A 16,831-nucleotide genomic window follows, 5' to 3' on the forward strand; every position below is an offset into this window, starting at 1 on the left:
TCTTTTGTCAGTGAGGAGGGCTCTGCAGTCTTCTTCAAAGGAGGTTGCTGCCTGCTGAACTGTGAGGCGCCAAGATGCACGGTTGGAGGCGAGATCAGCCCACTGGTGGTGGTCAATGTGGCAGGCACCAAGAGATTTCTTTAAGCAGTCCTTGTACCTCTTTGGTGCACCTCTGTCTCGGTGGCCAGTGGAGAGCTCACTGATTTTGGGAAGGCGATAGTCCTCCATTCTGGAGACGTGACCCACCCAGCGCAGTTGGGTCTTCAGCAGCGTGGACTCGATGCTTGCGGACTCTGCCAGCTCGAGTACTTCGATGTTGGTGATGAAGTCATCTGCATACCAAACTGCATGAGTTTTTTATGCTCTGCTGGGACCAAGAAAAGCTGCCTCAGGACCTTCGTGATGCCATCATCATCACCCTGTACAAAAGTAAAGGCGAGAAATCAGACTGCTCAAACTACAGGGGAATCACGCTGCTCTCCATTGCAGGCAAAATCTTAGCTAGGATTCTCCTTAATAGACTAATACCTAGTATCGCCGAAAATGTCCTCCCAGAATCACAGTGCGGCTTTTGTGCAAACAGAGGAACTACTGACATGGTCTTTGCCCTCAGACAGCTCCAAGAAAAGTGCAGAGAACAAAACAAAGGACTCTACATCACCTTTGTTGAGCTCACCAAAGCCTTTGACACCGTGAGCAGGAAAGGGCTTTTCCAAATACTAGAACGCCTCAGATGCCCCCAAGTTCCTCAACATGGTTATCCAACTGAGTGTTGGTACAGATAGCGTAACTGCATCACCCCTCCAGCCATCCAAGTTTGATGCTAACTTCCTGTGCTGTCTGTGTGGAAGTTGCACCTTTGCCCTGCGACTGGATTTCCTCCGGGCGCTCCAATTCTCTTCTACATCTGATTTTTAGCTACTGCACATTGCTCCTAATGTAGATGGGTGTTGGGCAAATTGGATGGACCAAGTTGTTAATGTATGGGAGAATCCATTGCAGGTGAATTGATTGTTCCAGAAGACAGCATGAACTTCATGGTCTGAAACACCTCCTTCTACATTGGCAGGAAAAATAGGACAGCAAAATTATGTAACTGAAAGTTGTTGTCCATAAGTTCAGCACACCAGGAGAGCTGGAAAAGGCATTATAATTTGCTAGGAAAAAGGGGATCGTCATTTTAAATTTAGACATACAGGACAGTAACAGGCCCTTTCAGCCAATGGGCCTGTGCCACCCAAATACACCCAACTCCCCATTATGTTTCTAAATGGTGGGAGGAAACCGGAGCCCTCCCCAAGGGAAAACCCATGCAGACACGGGGAAAATGTACAAATTCCTAAACAGACAGCGCAAGATTAGAACCCCTGTCCTGGTCGCTGGCGTTAACCACTACGCTAACTGCACGGCCCAGGTTTGATGCAGTCTTTTGGGAGACAAGTTTGTTTTTCACATAATGAAGATTTATACAATTAAGGCAAATTATTGTCATAATTTAGAACTGACAGATTTTAGAACAGCCAACGTTTTAAATTGAACATGGCCAGTGATTTATTGATCTTCCTTGGGATTATCCTAATTGTGTAGTATTCTGACATTTCCTTCATTGTCCCTTACCTGCAATGTGCAACAAAATACATTTTCCTAAATATTGAACTCATGATGATGACAGAAAAATTTCAGCTGTCCTCTAGTAACACTCAGTCCTTTCACAACCAAGCCTCAGAATGACCATCTCATCAATAGGTGACAGAAGGCAGCAGGTAGACAAGAACAGATAAGTTCAAGATCACCAGAGCAAAACAGTCCGAGTCTCTTTTTTTTTATTATTTTCTTGGAATAAGCAGTATTTTCCTGAGAGTTGGGAAAACATAGGCTGGCAAAAACCATCTGTTGGGTCTCAAATATTTGTAATTCTCAATATTGCCCTCTCCCTCAAACTATGCAGCCAATTCTCTGCTTTTGATCCGATACTGTCTGGCTCCCTGGGCAGAGTGTGGAGTGCATTCCCCAAACGTCTCATAAACTGTTTAAATGTAAAGCATCTGAGCAGCTTGTCCTCAAGGTTACAGGAAAAGAGTGTGAAATGATTGAACAGATACTGGAGGCTTCGGACTATTGATGTGTTATGAATTGTGAAGTTTGTTGCCATATACATAAGAATATGTACAGATGCAATGGAAGTCCTGCTTCTTGCACCTTCCCGGTACATTAAGGGCACTAACAACAATTTACATATTAGATACCATGAAGAGAGAAATCTGGAGACACAAGTTCAGATCTAACTACAGGAAATTTAAATTCAAGTAATAAATGAAAAATCAGAATTAGATTCAAGATTCCTTTATTGTCATGTATTAAAATAGGTGTAACATTACAGGAAACCTGCTTTAATCTGCTGTAAGGCTGACTGATTCGCCATCAGCAGAAATTACCAGGCACTTCTTACAGTAGGAGAAAGAGAAGCAAAAGACTGTCCCTTCCGGGTCACCGGGTGCCCATAGATTCGCCGCCAGCGCTGCCACAGCCACACAGACTCCAGATCCGAATCTCTGAACTGATCAATAATCTTTCGGCGGCCTTGGCGCCCTCTCGCATCCCGGTTCTGATACCTGGTACCCCCTCAGCCAGTCTCCATCATTCCGCGGCCTGGAGCAAGTCCTTTGACAGCGGTCGGCAGCGGCCCGCAGCCTGCATGGGTTCCTCACCTCGAGTCGCCAGCAGTCCGCCGCATGTATGTTCTTCAGCTGCAGAGCTCCTCACTGAACCTGGAAGTAAAAATCTGGTTTCAGTGATCTAACTGATGGATTGTCATAAAAATACATAACGCTTTGTGAAATGACCCTGTTTCTAATTACATGCCACTTTCAATTCTCCACCTCCTCCCCTCTGCCTGTGGCTTCCTGCACTGCTTTAAACCCGCCCAGGATCCAGTTCAATGAAGATGTTGGTCCTGAATTCTCTAATGGATTTATTCGTTACTGTTTTAAGGAACAACGCCTCATCTTCAACCTGGGACATTCCAGATGTAATATTTAATTCTCTGACTTTCGATGACTTGTACAGTCTGACAATTACAGAATCAGTCACTTCTTTTTCCATTGGTAGAGCCTGGTGGGATAGGTTCATCCTAAAGCCCCACTATTGGCAACATAAAAGAATAATTCATCCTTTAATTAACCATTAACCCATTTGACGTGGTCTCACTTTATTACAGTTATTCCCTTTGTTCTATCCATTCCTCCTTTTTCTACAACTTAAAATGATCTATTTTCATCTCTTTTTCATATCTCTGAAGAAGGGTCTTTGACCGGAAATGTTAACTCTGTTTCTCCTTCCATAGATGGTGCCCAACCCGCTGAGTGTTCCCTAACTTTTCTGTTTTTGTGTCATTTGTTCAGCAAATGTCTTTCAAGGATGGAAGTCTTTCGTCTTTCTTAGCCTGAGCATAGAACATAAGAGCATAAGAACTAGGAGCAGGAGTAGACCTCCAGTGGCCCCCCCCCCCACCCCCCACCGAACCTGCTCCAACATTCAATGTGATCATGGCTGATCTGATGATCGACTCATCTCCACTGGCCAGCCTTTTCCCCATATCCCTTAATTCCCTTACCATGTAGAATCTATCCAACCTTGTCATAGTTGCTCTGTGGGATTACTTTAACGCGGTATGTGAGTAGGGGGCGGGTGGGGGGTGGGGAGGTTGAGAACCATTGATTTAGGGTGATGTTTCAGAACATCTTCAGTGATGTTTAAGATCATTGAAATTCCTTTAATAATGTTGCATGAGATCCTCTTGGAAACCACTGTTGGGTGAAAATAAACCAAAAATGAGCTGTTTGGATCTTTTAAATCATGGTGTAATGATTAATGATATTGTGTTTGCTTTATTTTTACTATTTATTCATCTACCGTCGAGACATCTGTTTACTTCTGTAATAATTCCATTTAAATACAAAGCATCGTTACAATAACTGCAATAATTCATTGAATGTACAATCCACTCACACCAGCCTTTTCTTACACTTCTTCATTTAACATAGGCATAACTTTCTCTTCTTTGTTCCCTTGTACATTTATCTGATTCCCCTAAAATGCACCTACACTCTTTCCCTCAGCTTCTCCATGTAGGATCGAGTTCAATGAAGATGTTTTTCCTGAATTCCCTAATGGATTGATTAGTGACTGTTTTATATTTATGCCCCCAAGTTTACATTTAATTGCTTTGTTTGCCCGTCACCTATCCAAATAAAGCGACAGGCTATTACATTTCCTAGCTTTGGGGACAATTACTGGAGGGAAGACTTGAAGTGCAAGGCCTTTTGTGCCAACAGTATTTCAGGTGACTCCTGCATAAAATGAGAACCTTTTGGAGAATTATCAAGATGTTTTTTCATTCACCACTGTCAAATGGTTGAAAGGATTCACTGCAAATTGCAACTGATACAGTAGGTTAATGCCCAGGAATAATTATTTGTGAATCTCTCATTAATATTATTGAAACATCTCAGCACCACTAATGTGACATGCAGTGATTAATTATTTGCCACAGGAGTTCGTGGCCTTTTACAGTGAGGATTGATTTTATTTTTCTGTTCACGGGATGGGAGCACTGTGAACAAAGCCAGCATGTATAAGCAGAACTTGCTTAATGTCTGCAAATCTACATCATTCTGCAAACCCTTCCATGGAAGATCCAGGGCCTACTGCCCACTCTAGAGGGGAGGGCTTTCTTCTCATTGGGTTGCATGTTTGATTCCAGTGGCATGTTGCAAACTTGCTACAATTTCCCAGCAGTAAAATTGTGGCATCTGCCTGCTGAACCAGAAATGGTGGTCACTTTCAATTGAAGGGGAGAAAGATTAAGTAATGCTCAACTGAGTTTCTCAAAATTAATTGAATTTAGTTAAAAGTTTCATTTTCTATCCTCAAATTATTCATTTTTTAAAAGATCTTGTATAGCACAATTTTTTAAAAAATAATTTTTTTTGTCCTGCAATTTTTTCACCTGTCATGGAGCTTCAGGAACATGCAAAGTTTTTGATGATTTGACAGCTGGCAAAGCTGGAGAAAAGGCTGATCTCGCTGTCAACATCTGTATCTTCAGGTATTTCATACACAGTGAACTCGGCCCCAGTGCTGCTGAGAAACACGCCACCAGGAATTCCAACAGTTTTTACTAGGTCAACATTAACTGATCTGGAGAAAATAAAATTCTCAAGATCTCAGGAGGCTTTCCATTGAATTGATTTGCAAAACCATTTTAGGGAGCAATTCAGAATCAGAATTTATTGTCATGAACACGTCACCGAAATTTCTTGTTTTGCGGCAGCGTCGTAGGGCAAACATTTATATAAAACACCTATCAAAATAAATAAAAATAATGCAAGAAAAAGAAAAAAAGTCAAAGTGAGGCAGTGTGTGTCATTCATTGTTCATTCAGGAATCTGATGGCAGTGGGGGAGGTCCTTGAGGATAGAAGCTCTTTCTTAAGACACCACCACTTGTAGATGTCCTCGATGGAGTGAAGTCTGGTGCCCATGATGTCCCAGCTGAGTTTAAAAACTCTCTGGACTTTCCTCTTGTCCTGAGCATTGGCACATCTGTTAACTCTGTTTCAGCTGATGCAACCAGCTGAATGTTCCCCATGGTAAATGGGTAAAAGTTTTCGAGAATCTTCGATGACAGTTATGAGAAAGTTACTGGTTTCACTTATTAAACAAACCTCACAGGGTTCAAAGTTCAATAAATGTTTCTGCTTCGTATATCCACACATTTGTTATTATCAGCTGTGGCCCTGATCCTAACGCAGCTACTTGCAAGTTCAAACCCTATTCCTGAAAAATTAGCAAATTCAGAGCTGAAGGTAGTTATTCTCAGGCTCATTTTTGGGGGTGCTACATTACAATGGTTGTGATCAGTCAGTCTAATAGTGTGCCCTCTACATTACAGATGACAATGGCAATGGGAACACAAGTTTGGAAGGTGCACAAGAAGGAGATTGATGCCATTCACTCCATCATTGAGGATGTAAAGGTGATGCAAATAAAGGACTGTGGTTAAACCATGCCAAGGCCAATTGGTTCTGGACCAAAGAAGGACTTTGGCAGCACCTGCAGAAGGTAAAGACATTTGTTTTCCTGGTTTCCTTCTTGTTAATTGTGGTTTAGTTGCTTGCCCTTGAGTTCCTATGTTTAAATCACACTCCAGAAATATCTGCACATGCTCCATGGTGGAAGCATGTGGAAGTTCTGTGCTGTCAAAGGGAGTCGAGAACTATAGAATATAGCCTCTTTTTAGATACTTACAAGTTAGACATTTTGCTCAGTCTAAGCTTTATGATTTCCCACATTTCTCAAATACTAATATTTCTGATTCATATTTTTTAACTTAAGGTTTTTTTTCCCCACAGTGGATTAATATATATTTATAATGATTTGTTGGATTTAAGATCAGCCTCAATGGCTGGGATAAAGAATGATTGGGAACAAGATTTGAACATAATATTTTCAGATGAAGATTGATTCTCCACTCTCAGCTTGATTAATGATTCCTCATTTTGTGCAAGGCAGTGCTGATTACAATTTAAGGTGGTGCATAGAACACATATGTCCAAACTTAAATAATTTCATTTTTATTCATATATTGATCCATTATGTGAGAAGTGTAAAACCTTTGATCCATATGTTTTGGGAGTGCCCAAATTTAGAGATATTTTGGAAAGACATTTTCCAAACTTTATCAACAATTTTTTAAGATCAATATAGAACCTTGTCCGCTAATTGCTTTGTTTGGTTTTTCATGTGAGCTGCCTGCAACTCAGGAGAATGTTTTAGCCTTGACCACGTTGATATCCAGATGAGCAATTTTAATGAAAAGGAAAGATAACTCTTCATCTACCCAAACACAGTAGTTATGTGATGTAATGTCCTATTTAAGCTTGGAGAAAATTAGATACAGCATTAAAGATGGAAAATTTCAATTTGTAAAGATGTGGGACCCATTAATAGATTAGAAGAATTAAGAATATTAAATGTTCTGGAGATTCTCTGTCCGATGTCTAGAGGTCTCTATCTGATCCACAATGTCCTTATTTTATTTTGCAAAGGTGACCTTGATGAGAGGGAGGGGTCGATTAGATTTAGTTTTTAGGTTTTTTTAAATCGATTTTTATTTGGATTAACTTGGTAAATATGGGTTTAACATGGTTATGTGGATTAATTCAATAGCATTTCTCATGTGGATTAAGGAACTGTCTAATGTAGTTCCATTTTTTTGTACTTTTATGTATACGAGATGATTTATTATGTGTTTTCCTTAAAATTTTGTTTGTACATTTATATATTAAACTCAATAAAAATATTTTTTTTTAAAAAGAAAGGGATATAGCCTCAAGAATCAGGATGGTAGATTTAGGACAGAGATGAGGAGGAACTGCTTTTCCCAGAGGGTGGAATTCGTTGCCCATTGAAGCAGTGGAGGCGACCTCAATAAATATATTTAAGACAAAGTTGGATGGATCTTTATGCAGTAAGAGAATTAATGGGAATGATCTCATTGAATGCACTGTCAATAATCAGAAAAGACTGATAGGCTTTTATTAACTATAGACTGGAACATCCATCAAACTCATTGACTGATTTAGGCACAGTGGAATGGGAAGCATGCAAAGGGCTATGGGTAGGATAGGCCTCGGGAGGCGTGTCCAGCTGGCAGCCTTGTTCTTATGTTGCCTTTTGGATGGAAAGTGAAAATGAGACCTGGTTTGCTTCCTCAACAAAAGATCCAATGGTGATATTCTGAGAAAGAGCAGCATGGAGTTTCATCAGTCCTCATTGCACGATCTTGAACCAAGTCGTTGACCAGCTCTTTGCCTCCTCAGATATTGTTCGACCCACTGAGTTCCACAGTGGATTTTTTTAAATCCAAACCAATATTTACACAAAAAACGATGTTTGTCTACTGACGAAACCGTGTCAGCGAATGAGTTAGTCTGAGCTAACTTTCCTGTAACTTATGGAATTCCTAGTGAGTAGAACCTCATTTCAACAGTGTTGCATAATCAATGAGTACAAGCTTGTACTGGTAATGTGGTTCTGGGCAAATCTGGCCCATTCTCTGCAACCACCAAAGGCAGTTGCAGATGAATTTCCAAGTACCATTCTCCTCACTGGCTTGTGGTTTGGCCTCTCCCAAAAGGAGAGGGCTGGGTCGGAATGCCTAGAACTGATTTTTTTTAAATCTTGGTTCATGAAGCATTACAGCCATGAGGTCTGCATACACCTTTTGCAAACTCTTGCCAATATAGTTAACAACACTTATTTACTCAGGAAATAAAAAGGCTGTTTGAAGTGCAGAGGAAACAGAAATCATTGATAGAAACAACAGTACCTTCTCCAATAAACGCAGGATAATTTCTCAAGAAGCATAATGAGCAGAGGTTAGCAACATCAACAATATCCAATTTCTGTCACTTGTATTTACATCAAGGATGCCACCAAACCCGATGGAAAGTGGATGTACTCAATCATTGCCATTCTAGTTGACAATAATCGTAAATCTGTAGGTGAAAATTCGAATCAAAAACCTCATCTGGGCAACTTTTACATTTGCATTTTGTGGGAATTGGATGTGTGCACATTGCTTCATTTCCTACATTAAAACAATGGCTACCTTTCACAAAATATTTAATTGTTCACAAACAGCTTTGGGGCCTTCTTAAAGGAATGTGAATGGAATGTATAAATATAGCACATTCCAAGAATCCTCGGTGAGTTTCTTTGTACAATTGGTCTTCTGAAAGCAATGCGGGGAAACAGCCACAATACTGGGTCCATTTCCAATGCAGGTAATTGGTACAAGGTCAAGGTGAGCTTTCCTCAGATCCCATTCATAAGACCCAGAGGACCAGTCACAATATCCTTGTAAATAATTACAGCAAATATAATGATGCATATGAAAGCAAACTCTCTTTCCATTTGATAATGTGGGACTATGTTAAAGGAGAAAATATCATTGGGTTTGACACAAAAGAGAAAATACAGAAAAGCAAGCACCAATTATTCTTGCTTTAATGACTTCTCTCCATTGATTTTATTTGACAATATTACCATTGCATTTGCTGACAGATACCAGTTATTTTAAGTAACAGGGCGTGGGTGTAAAGCGTGAGGCAGGCATTATTGTCCAACCTTAATTGCCCCTGTGAAGGAGGAGATGAGCTGCCTTCTTGAATCATTCCCTCTGGTTTGGGTACACCTAGCCAGAGGATCATTATTGCACATGATGAACGTATGAATATTAATGAAAGAGCGCTGCGTTGGCCTCACAGTTAAGAACTTAGAACAGTACAGCAGAGTACCTTTGGCCCATGATGCCACGCAAGGTGGCATGATTACCATTGCGGTCAGCGTGCCACTTTTACAGCGCCAGCGAGCCAGGTCCGTGCCGCCCAATTAACCTACCTACACCCCGGCACATTTTGAAGGGTGGGAGGAAACCGGAGCCCCTGGGAAAAACCCACACAGACATGGGGAGAAAGTACAAACTCCTTACAGATAGTGCGGGAATCGAACCCTGGCCCCGATCGCTGGTGCTGTAAAGGCATTGCGCTAACAGCGACGCCAACCATGCCATCCATTTGCATTTGTTATTGTCACCCCAAGAAAAAGATGCTGGTTGTCGCCCCCTATCTAACCCCCTCATAATCTTGTGTATCTCTCTTATGTCATCTCTTTTTCTTCATCCTAGTTGTAATGCTTTACGCACCAGAATAAAATCAATGCCCGGCATTCCTCTCCAGAGCTCTCCTTTTGGGAGAGACCAAAACCCCAGGCCAATCAGGACAATAATATTTGGAAGATCCTCTCCAACTCCCTTTGGTGATTGAAACTAGTGGACCCACATTGCAAGCTCATGCTCAATGATATGGGCCCCTGCCAAAACAGATACAACTCACAGAAGGAATTCCATAAGCTATGGAAAAACTAGTAAGCTGCCAACCTGTGCTAATTCCTCCCCTTCACCTGGAAAGGGAAAAACTTGCATAACATCTGCTCTAAATCTCCCTTTGCAATGCATTCCATTTTGTAAAGTATTCAGTTTTATTAAGTAAGGGTTAGCGAATCAGCTGGCAGCACACTGTTAGAGTGCCAGCAACGCAGGTTCAAATCCAGCCTCTGTCTGGAAGGAGTTTGTACATTCTCCCTGTGTCTGCATGGGTTTCCTTTGGGTGAGCCGGTTTCCTCCCACCCTCTCATAACGAATGGGGTTTGTAGGTTAATCGGTGTATTTGGATGGCACGGGCTCATGGGCAAGAAGTTACCATGCAGTATATTTAAATCATTTGAAAGAAAAATGAGGTGCAGCAGAATGGCACAGCTGTGAGAAGGTGCTGCCACGCAGCTCGGGGACCCAGAGTCCAGCCCTGAGCTTCTGGGCTGTACGGATGGAGTTTCTGCATTTCGCTGTAGATATTTCTCCTGATGCTCTGTTTTATTTTACATCCCAAAGACATGTGGGTTGTTAGGATAATTGGCCACTGTAAATTGTGCATAGGTGAGTGGTAAAATCTGGTGGGAGGAGGTGGGGATGTGGGGAGAATAAAATGGGCTGAGGTATTTATGGGCAGAGATTCAGTGGGCTGAAAGGACTGTTTGTATATGGTTCCTGATAGTAATACAGTAAAACCCCTGGTATCCAGCACCTGTGGGTACTGGTAAATGCTGGATAAGTCAGTTTTCCAGTTGCTTGAGGCTGCGTGTTGCATGGATTGGCAACTAACAGTGAGTCCGTCGATTTTAAACGTCTGTATTTTTTTACCAATTTTCCTCAATTTTTTTTACCGTTTGTTTGAGGCTGCCATTTGCTTGAATTCCAGATATCAGGGGTTTTATCGTATTCAGCAAGCACTTCACTCCAAATTCATCAGGAGATGGGGCAGACACTCCCTCTATCCTTCTGTTAGCTGAGGTAGACTGAATTTTCTTTTGCACTGGGCACCAAGAGTTCAAGCTTTTGGTTTCTACCAAACATACCCAGCAAGTTGAAATGTCCTGCACAATTGTACGTGCTGTTGACCCTGAATTAGGTGGAAAACAAATCTCCATTTCCTGAGACTTCCTGAATGTGGGATTGTCGAATTCACCACGAATTCCTGGAATTCAGTCGGGCTTAGTATTGCTACTCTAACATTTGTCACGCACTGTGCTGGGGAAACTGCCATAGTTTGATGTTGAGGTCAGGAGAGGCTTCAGGAGAAGGAGTGTGAATGGTTGCAGACTTTGGTGGACATTTTGTTACACCTGCAGGAAGCCACACCCTCCTCAACCTGTAAACAAGTGAATATGATTTAATTTTTCTTGTGCAATGAAAGCAATATCTCCACTTTATACTTTCTGCAGCAAGTGTGGTTTTACACCTGACGGACGGTTCTTTCATCATGTGAATATCTGACCATTTTAAATGACATCACATTAAGCTACTGAAAATCTGTGGTAGTTATTGATGTAATTGGATACACTTTCTATTCATTTAGGAATAATTTAGAAATGTTAACAGGTTAGTCATGTTGATCTACTGTTGTTCTCCCTTGTCCTGATTCATTAACTCCACTAATCCTGATCCTGATCCAAATGTTGCTGAAATTCTTTCTTCCAACCAATTTCTGTCCTCACCTTAACCCTAATGCCTCATCTTTGTGGTTTGATGCTTTCATTACTGATTTCCAAAACTCCACCCATACTTCTACAAAGCTAGGCCTTCTCTTCTTCTTTATCGGGGCTTGAAAAAGGAGTTTCGACGAAAAAGGAGTTTCGGTGGAAAAGGTCAACCCTTCTTTTACTCTCAGTAATGTTGCTCAACCATCATATTATGCTTAGCTTCAGATTCTGCAATCCCTCATTCTTCATTGTACCATTTCCCAATCCTGTACATCATCTTTGCCAGGCCACCATTATGAATTCTTCACCTCACCAATTCATGGGGACTAAAACCTTTGTTCGGACTCCCACACTACCTCACTTTTTCTCTTTTGTTGCATTAGTTATCTACCTATCTAGTCCGGGTAGGGCCACCCATGACGGTAGGGTCGAGGATGAGGTCCCTGACAAAGAACAATCCAACCAAGCCCTCAGCGGTGGAACAGGTGAACGAAGTTACTCTGAACTCAACGGCTGTGAGGGTGGATGGAGGCTGCAACAAATCCATCAGGTCCAATCGTCATGGTTTCCACGCCATTGAATTTAGTTGGGTGATTGGTGAAGCATCATGTGCTTCTTAGAGTCAACATCAAGTACACATTAAACAAATACATGCACAGGTGTCTTTGCTCAGTGGGCCACTTTCCAAGACTGGATTCATAAACCACTTGAGAATCCATAGGAACAAAGACCATCATCCTTGTCCTCAAAAGATAGATATGATGACTATCTATTGATTTAATATTTTATTTACAGTATTGTAATTTTGCACCTTATTCTGCATAATACAACAAATGCCATGATACATGTTCATGCCATCAGCCTAATTCTAATTCTCATAACCTCTGTACCCTCTACTAGCTCTAATTCTCTTAAAATAAACTCCGAAGCACTTCCGTTGACACCACCATTGATGAAGGATGTTTCTTGACTCGACGAGAAACCCTACCTCCATGATTCCATACTTTATTCCATTTTTCCCCAAGGGCTTCATTTTTCTTTTGTGATTTGAGTCTTGATTTTCTTCTCCATGTCCTCACAGATGCAAATTGTGCCCATCTCTAGAGCAATGAAAGTTTTGGGATGCTATGAAATTATTACCTTTGATTGGAAAAGTAATTAGGAAAATGTGCTCCTGGCACTAAGTGACATTCCAATGGAATATTTCTGTGCATTTATGCTTATTGAGATGTTATTTTTAAAGAAAGGGTTCCTACTGATTTCCCTAAGTGCCTAGACTGTCAGTTGGGTAATGAATTGCTCACTTCCCCTTTCATTTGAACTTTGCCTAAATCTTCACTGCTGACAGACAAGAGAAAATGATCCTGGAGTTTCAAGATGACTGATTGTGTCCAACGATACCTCTGGATCCAGGGCAGAATTTTAACTGGGCCATACTGCTCAACCAAAAGACTGAAAATCATGATAACAGTCGGTTGCTATTGTGGGACTCAAATTAGTTATCCAATAATCCCTACTTTATTCTCCCTTCTGCATTGACCAACAAAGTTTTCCTTCCCAAGAAATTTAATCGAGAGCAATGCTACCGGCCACCATCATGTCACCCTTCCACAGGAGCTCTATCGAGAACGTCCTGGCCGGCTGCATTGCAGAGTGGTACGGTTGTTGAAGAGAAATGGATTGGAATTTAATCCACAGGACCATAAGGGTGGCAGAGAGGATCACTGAAGACTCCCCCCAATCAACGTGATCTACTGGGATCATTGTCCGAAGAGGGCGCGCAAAATCATTGAGGACCCCTTCCACCCTGCACACAGCATCCTTCAGCTGCTCCCATCGGGGAAGGCAGACAGGAGGATCAGAGCCAGCACCACCAGGCTGAGGAGCATCTTCCCATAGGGAGTGGCAATGCTGAACAATCAAAAGAACTGCCCACACTAACCATCCAAGACACTCTTATTCATGAAACAATATTAATTTATTTATTTGTATCTATGAATACATGTCCTGCATATGTATTGTTTGTCTCTATGTCTGGTTGTGTGTCTGCATGTTTTGCACTGAGGATTGGAGAATGCTGTTTGGTCGGGTTGCATTTGTGCAATCAGATGACAAGAAACTTGACGACTTGGCATTTGAAACATCCTATGGGAAGAACAACCTGGAGATGGGGTTGTTCGTGGGATTCATTTTAATCTATTGCTCCAATACCAAATAATGAACACAAGAAATACAGAAAACACTCAGCAGGCCAGACAGCATCTGTGGAAAGGGAAACATTTCAGGCCATAGAGAGCACAGTAACTTTTGACAAGAGCTATTAGGTTTTTCATCGGCCCTGTTTCTCTTTCCACAGTCTGCTGAGCGTTTCCGGCATTTTCTCTTTTTACCTATATTGCCAATTTCCTTTTATTTTTAAATTTCATTTACTAGACAATCCTCTGCCCTTTAGATAGTGTGAAGGGAGCATTAATGTACAGCTGGAGGCGCAAAATGCCTTGGCTCTGGTGTCGAGCCAGAATATCAGTGGTTAGATGCAGCATGGTCCGAGCTGCACCTGTGACATTCAGCATCTTTGCTTTTGTGAGGGGGCAGTCAGAGTGCAGGGACGTGGCTTGGTGTCTGACAACCGAGGCTTTCCTATTTCCCAATAGCATCCAAAACAGGATGCTATTCCATTGCAAATTATGGCCCTTGATTATGCTGTGAAATAGCTGGAAAGAAAACAAAATTCATTTAAAATAATTGATGGTCCACTTTAAAAATGTAAAATGTATCTGACGAATGGGAGAAGCATTAAAATCTGGTGGAGATAAGACGCGTGTTAGGAAAAGTTCATCTGACTTTTCTTTCCTTGTTTGATCTTGGTTTATTGGAAGGCATGCATTTTTTCAGGAAACAGCAAGTTTTTTTTAAGCCAAGAAAGTATTGATGCACTTTTCTCCCTTTTTGTATTGAAAGCCCTGTTTCTGAAACAAGGGCAGCCCTGCCCTTCACCAGTTAGATCCAACAACAACCCAGCCATCCATTGGCCTTCTCATTGGCAAGAAGGCAATGGAGAAAGTTCATCTCACAATGCATTGCTGGACATCATTAAGCACAAAGCACTGATGTTTAAGCCACATCACAAAATATGATGTCCAAAAACACGGGCAAAGTTCTCGGCTTCAAGGATAACTGTAATGGAAGAGAGATAGGGAAACAGAATAAGAATAAAGTTTATTGCCATGATAATGTGTCATGAAATTTGTTGTTTTGTAGCAGCAGCAGGTGTGGTGTGCAACAAGCTTTAAAATGACCATAAAATCACTATTACATAAATACAAGATTTAAAAAAAAAAATACCTTAAGTAGTCCAAAAAAGAGAACAAGTGAGGTTCATTGTCCAATCAGAAATCTGATGGTGGAGGGGAAGAAGCTGTTTTGGTAATGTTGAGTGGGTGTCTTCAGGCTCCTGTACCTCCTTCGTGGTGGTAGTAATGAGAAAAGGGGCATGGCCGAGGTGGTGAGGGTCCATGATGATAGATGCTGCTTTCTTGAGGGCACCTCCTCTTAGAGATGTCAACACTGGAGGGAAGACTAAGATATCACTGACTGAGTTTACAAGACTCTTATCCTGTTCAGTGCATTAGTACCTCCAATCCGGACAGTGATGCAACCAGTCAGAATGCTCTCCACTGTAGAAATTTGCAAGAGCCTTTGGCGACAAACCCAATCTCCTCAAACTCCTAACAAGATATAGCCGCTAGCGAGACTTCTCCATAATTGCGTCACCAGGATGGACCCAGGATAGGTCTTCAAAGATGTTGAACCCAGGAATCTGAAGTTCCTTACCCTCGCCACCGCTGACCCCTCGATAAAGGCTGGTTTGTCTTCTCTGGCTTCCCCTTACTTTGTTTTACTGAAGTGCAAGGTTGGCACAGATTGGTGTGGTGGGTAGCGCTGCTGCCTCAGACGACATAGATTCGAGTCAACAGAAGCAACATATTGTGGGCCTTTTAGACTGCTTGCTGTACCTGCAGATTAATCTTCAGTAATTCATGCACAAAGATGACCAGGTCTATCCAAATCTTTTGAAATCCTCCACTTTTTAAAAAAAATGCACTGATATTCTTTTTTTGTAACATTATTCCACATCACAATCCATCAGTAATGACGTTCTGCCGATTTGGCCTCATTGTCCTTCTCGATCCTCTTTGTGACTCCTGCAGCCATCCTGATGTAATCACCATAACTAGATACTTGATTATTTGTCCCCCTCATCCAAATCACCTATAAAAACACAGAGTTGCTGGAGGAACTCAGCCAGTCTCACAGTCTCCAGAGGAGATAAAGAGATATTTTTCCCTCTTTCCCCCCCCCCCTCCCAGACAGATGCTTGTCTCTCTTTTTTTCCTCATACCTTGAGGAAGGGCTCAGGCCCAAAACGTCAGTAGTACAGTAATTCCTGCGATATCTGGCATCTACGGGGATTAGTAAACACCGGATAAGTGAATTTTACCGTTGCTGAGATTGCATGTAGATTGGAAAATTAACAGCCTTTTTTTTTTGCCGGTTGCTTGAATTCCAGATAACAGAGTTTTTAACTGTATATCTATACCTCCTATGGACCCTGCGAGACCGACCGAGTTCCTCCAGCATCTCTCCTTCTACTACAATCACGGACTTTTGCGTTTCACTCCAAATCACCTGTGTCCAGCTTGTGCCCAGCCCTAATCCCCTCATTAGATCACTAGTTACAGTATCCCAATGCAAAAGTCATTCATTTTTTTCCTACTCTCTGTCTTCTCTCCATTTGCCTCTTCTCACTCTGTATCACACCCAATCACATGTGCTTTAATTTTGTGTTGATCACCTTTTGCATGCCACTTTCCCAAAGGCATTCTGAAACTCTAAATGCTCGACACTATGCTCTAAAATCTCAACACTGGTTCTCCTTTCCATATTCTGTTCCCAGTAATTTCAACCTCAAAAATCTCTAATAAAGTTTGTCAAACATGATTTTCTTTTGAAAAATTCCTTTTCATGTTGACTCTCCCCTTATTATTTTCCTCGTGTCTTGTCACCACCTTCTTAAAAATACATCCTAACATTTTTCTGCAGCTGAAATCAATCTAACTGGTCTGACGGTGACTTCTTTCTCTTTCTTTCCCCTCTTAAATTCTGAATTT

At 41.5% G+C, this 16,831-nt stretch overlaps 1 protein-coding gene across 2 annotated transcripts in view; it reads left to right on the forward strand.

The window, feature by feature from the left end:
• The window catches only part of axin1 (axin 1), a 393,099-nt gene that overhangs the window by 69,564 nt on the left and 306,704 nt on the right, over positions 1–16,831 (forward strand). For both annotated transcript variants that reach the window (XM_069906859.1, XM_069906860.1), the window contains exon 2: positions 5,953–6,122. The gene's annotated coding sequence lies outside the window, so the exon portion shown is untranslated. The remainder of the gene's footprint in view (positions 1–5,952; positions 6,123–16,831) is intronic.

The sequence above is a fragment of the Narcine bancroftii genome, chromosome 12 (genome assembly GCF_036971445.1).
Source record: "Narcine bancroftii isolate sNarBan1 chromosome 12, sNarBan1.hap1, whole genome shotgun sequence".
Classification (NCBI taxonomy): domain Eukaryota; kingdom Metazoa; phylum Chordata; class Chondrichthyes; order Torpediniformes; family Narcinidae; genus Narcine; species Narcine bancroftii.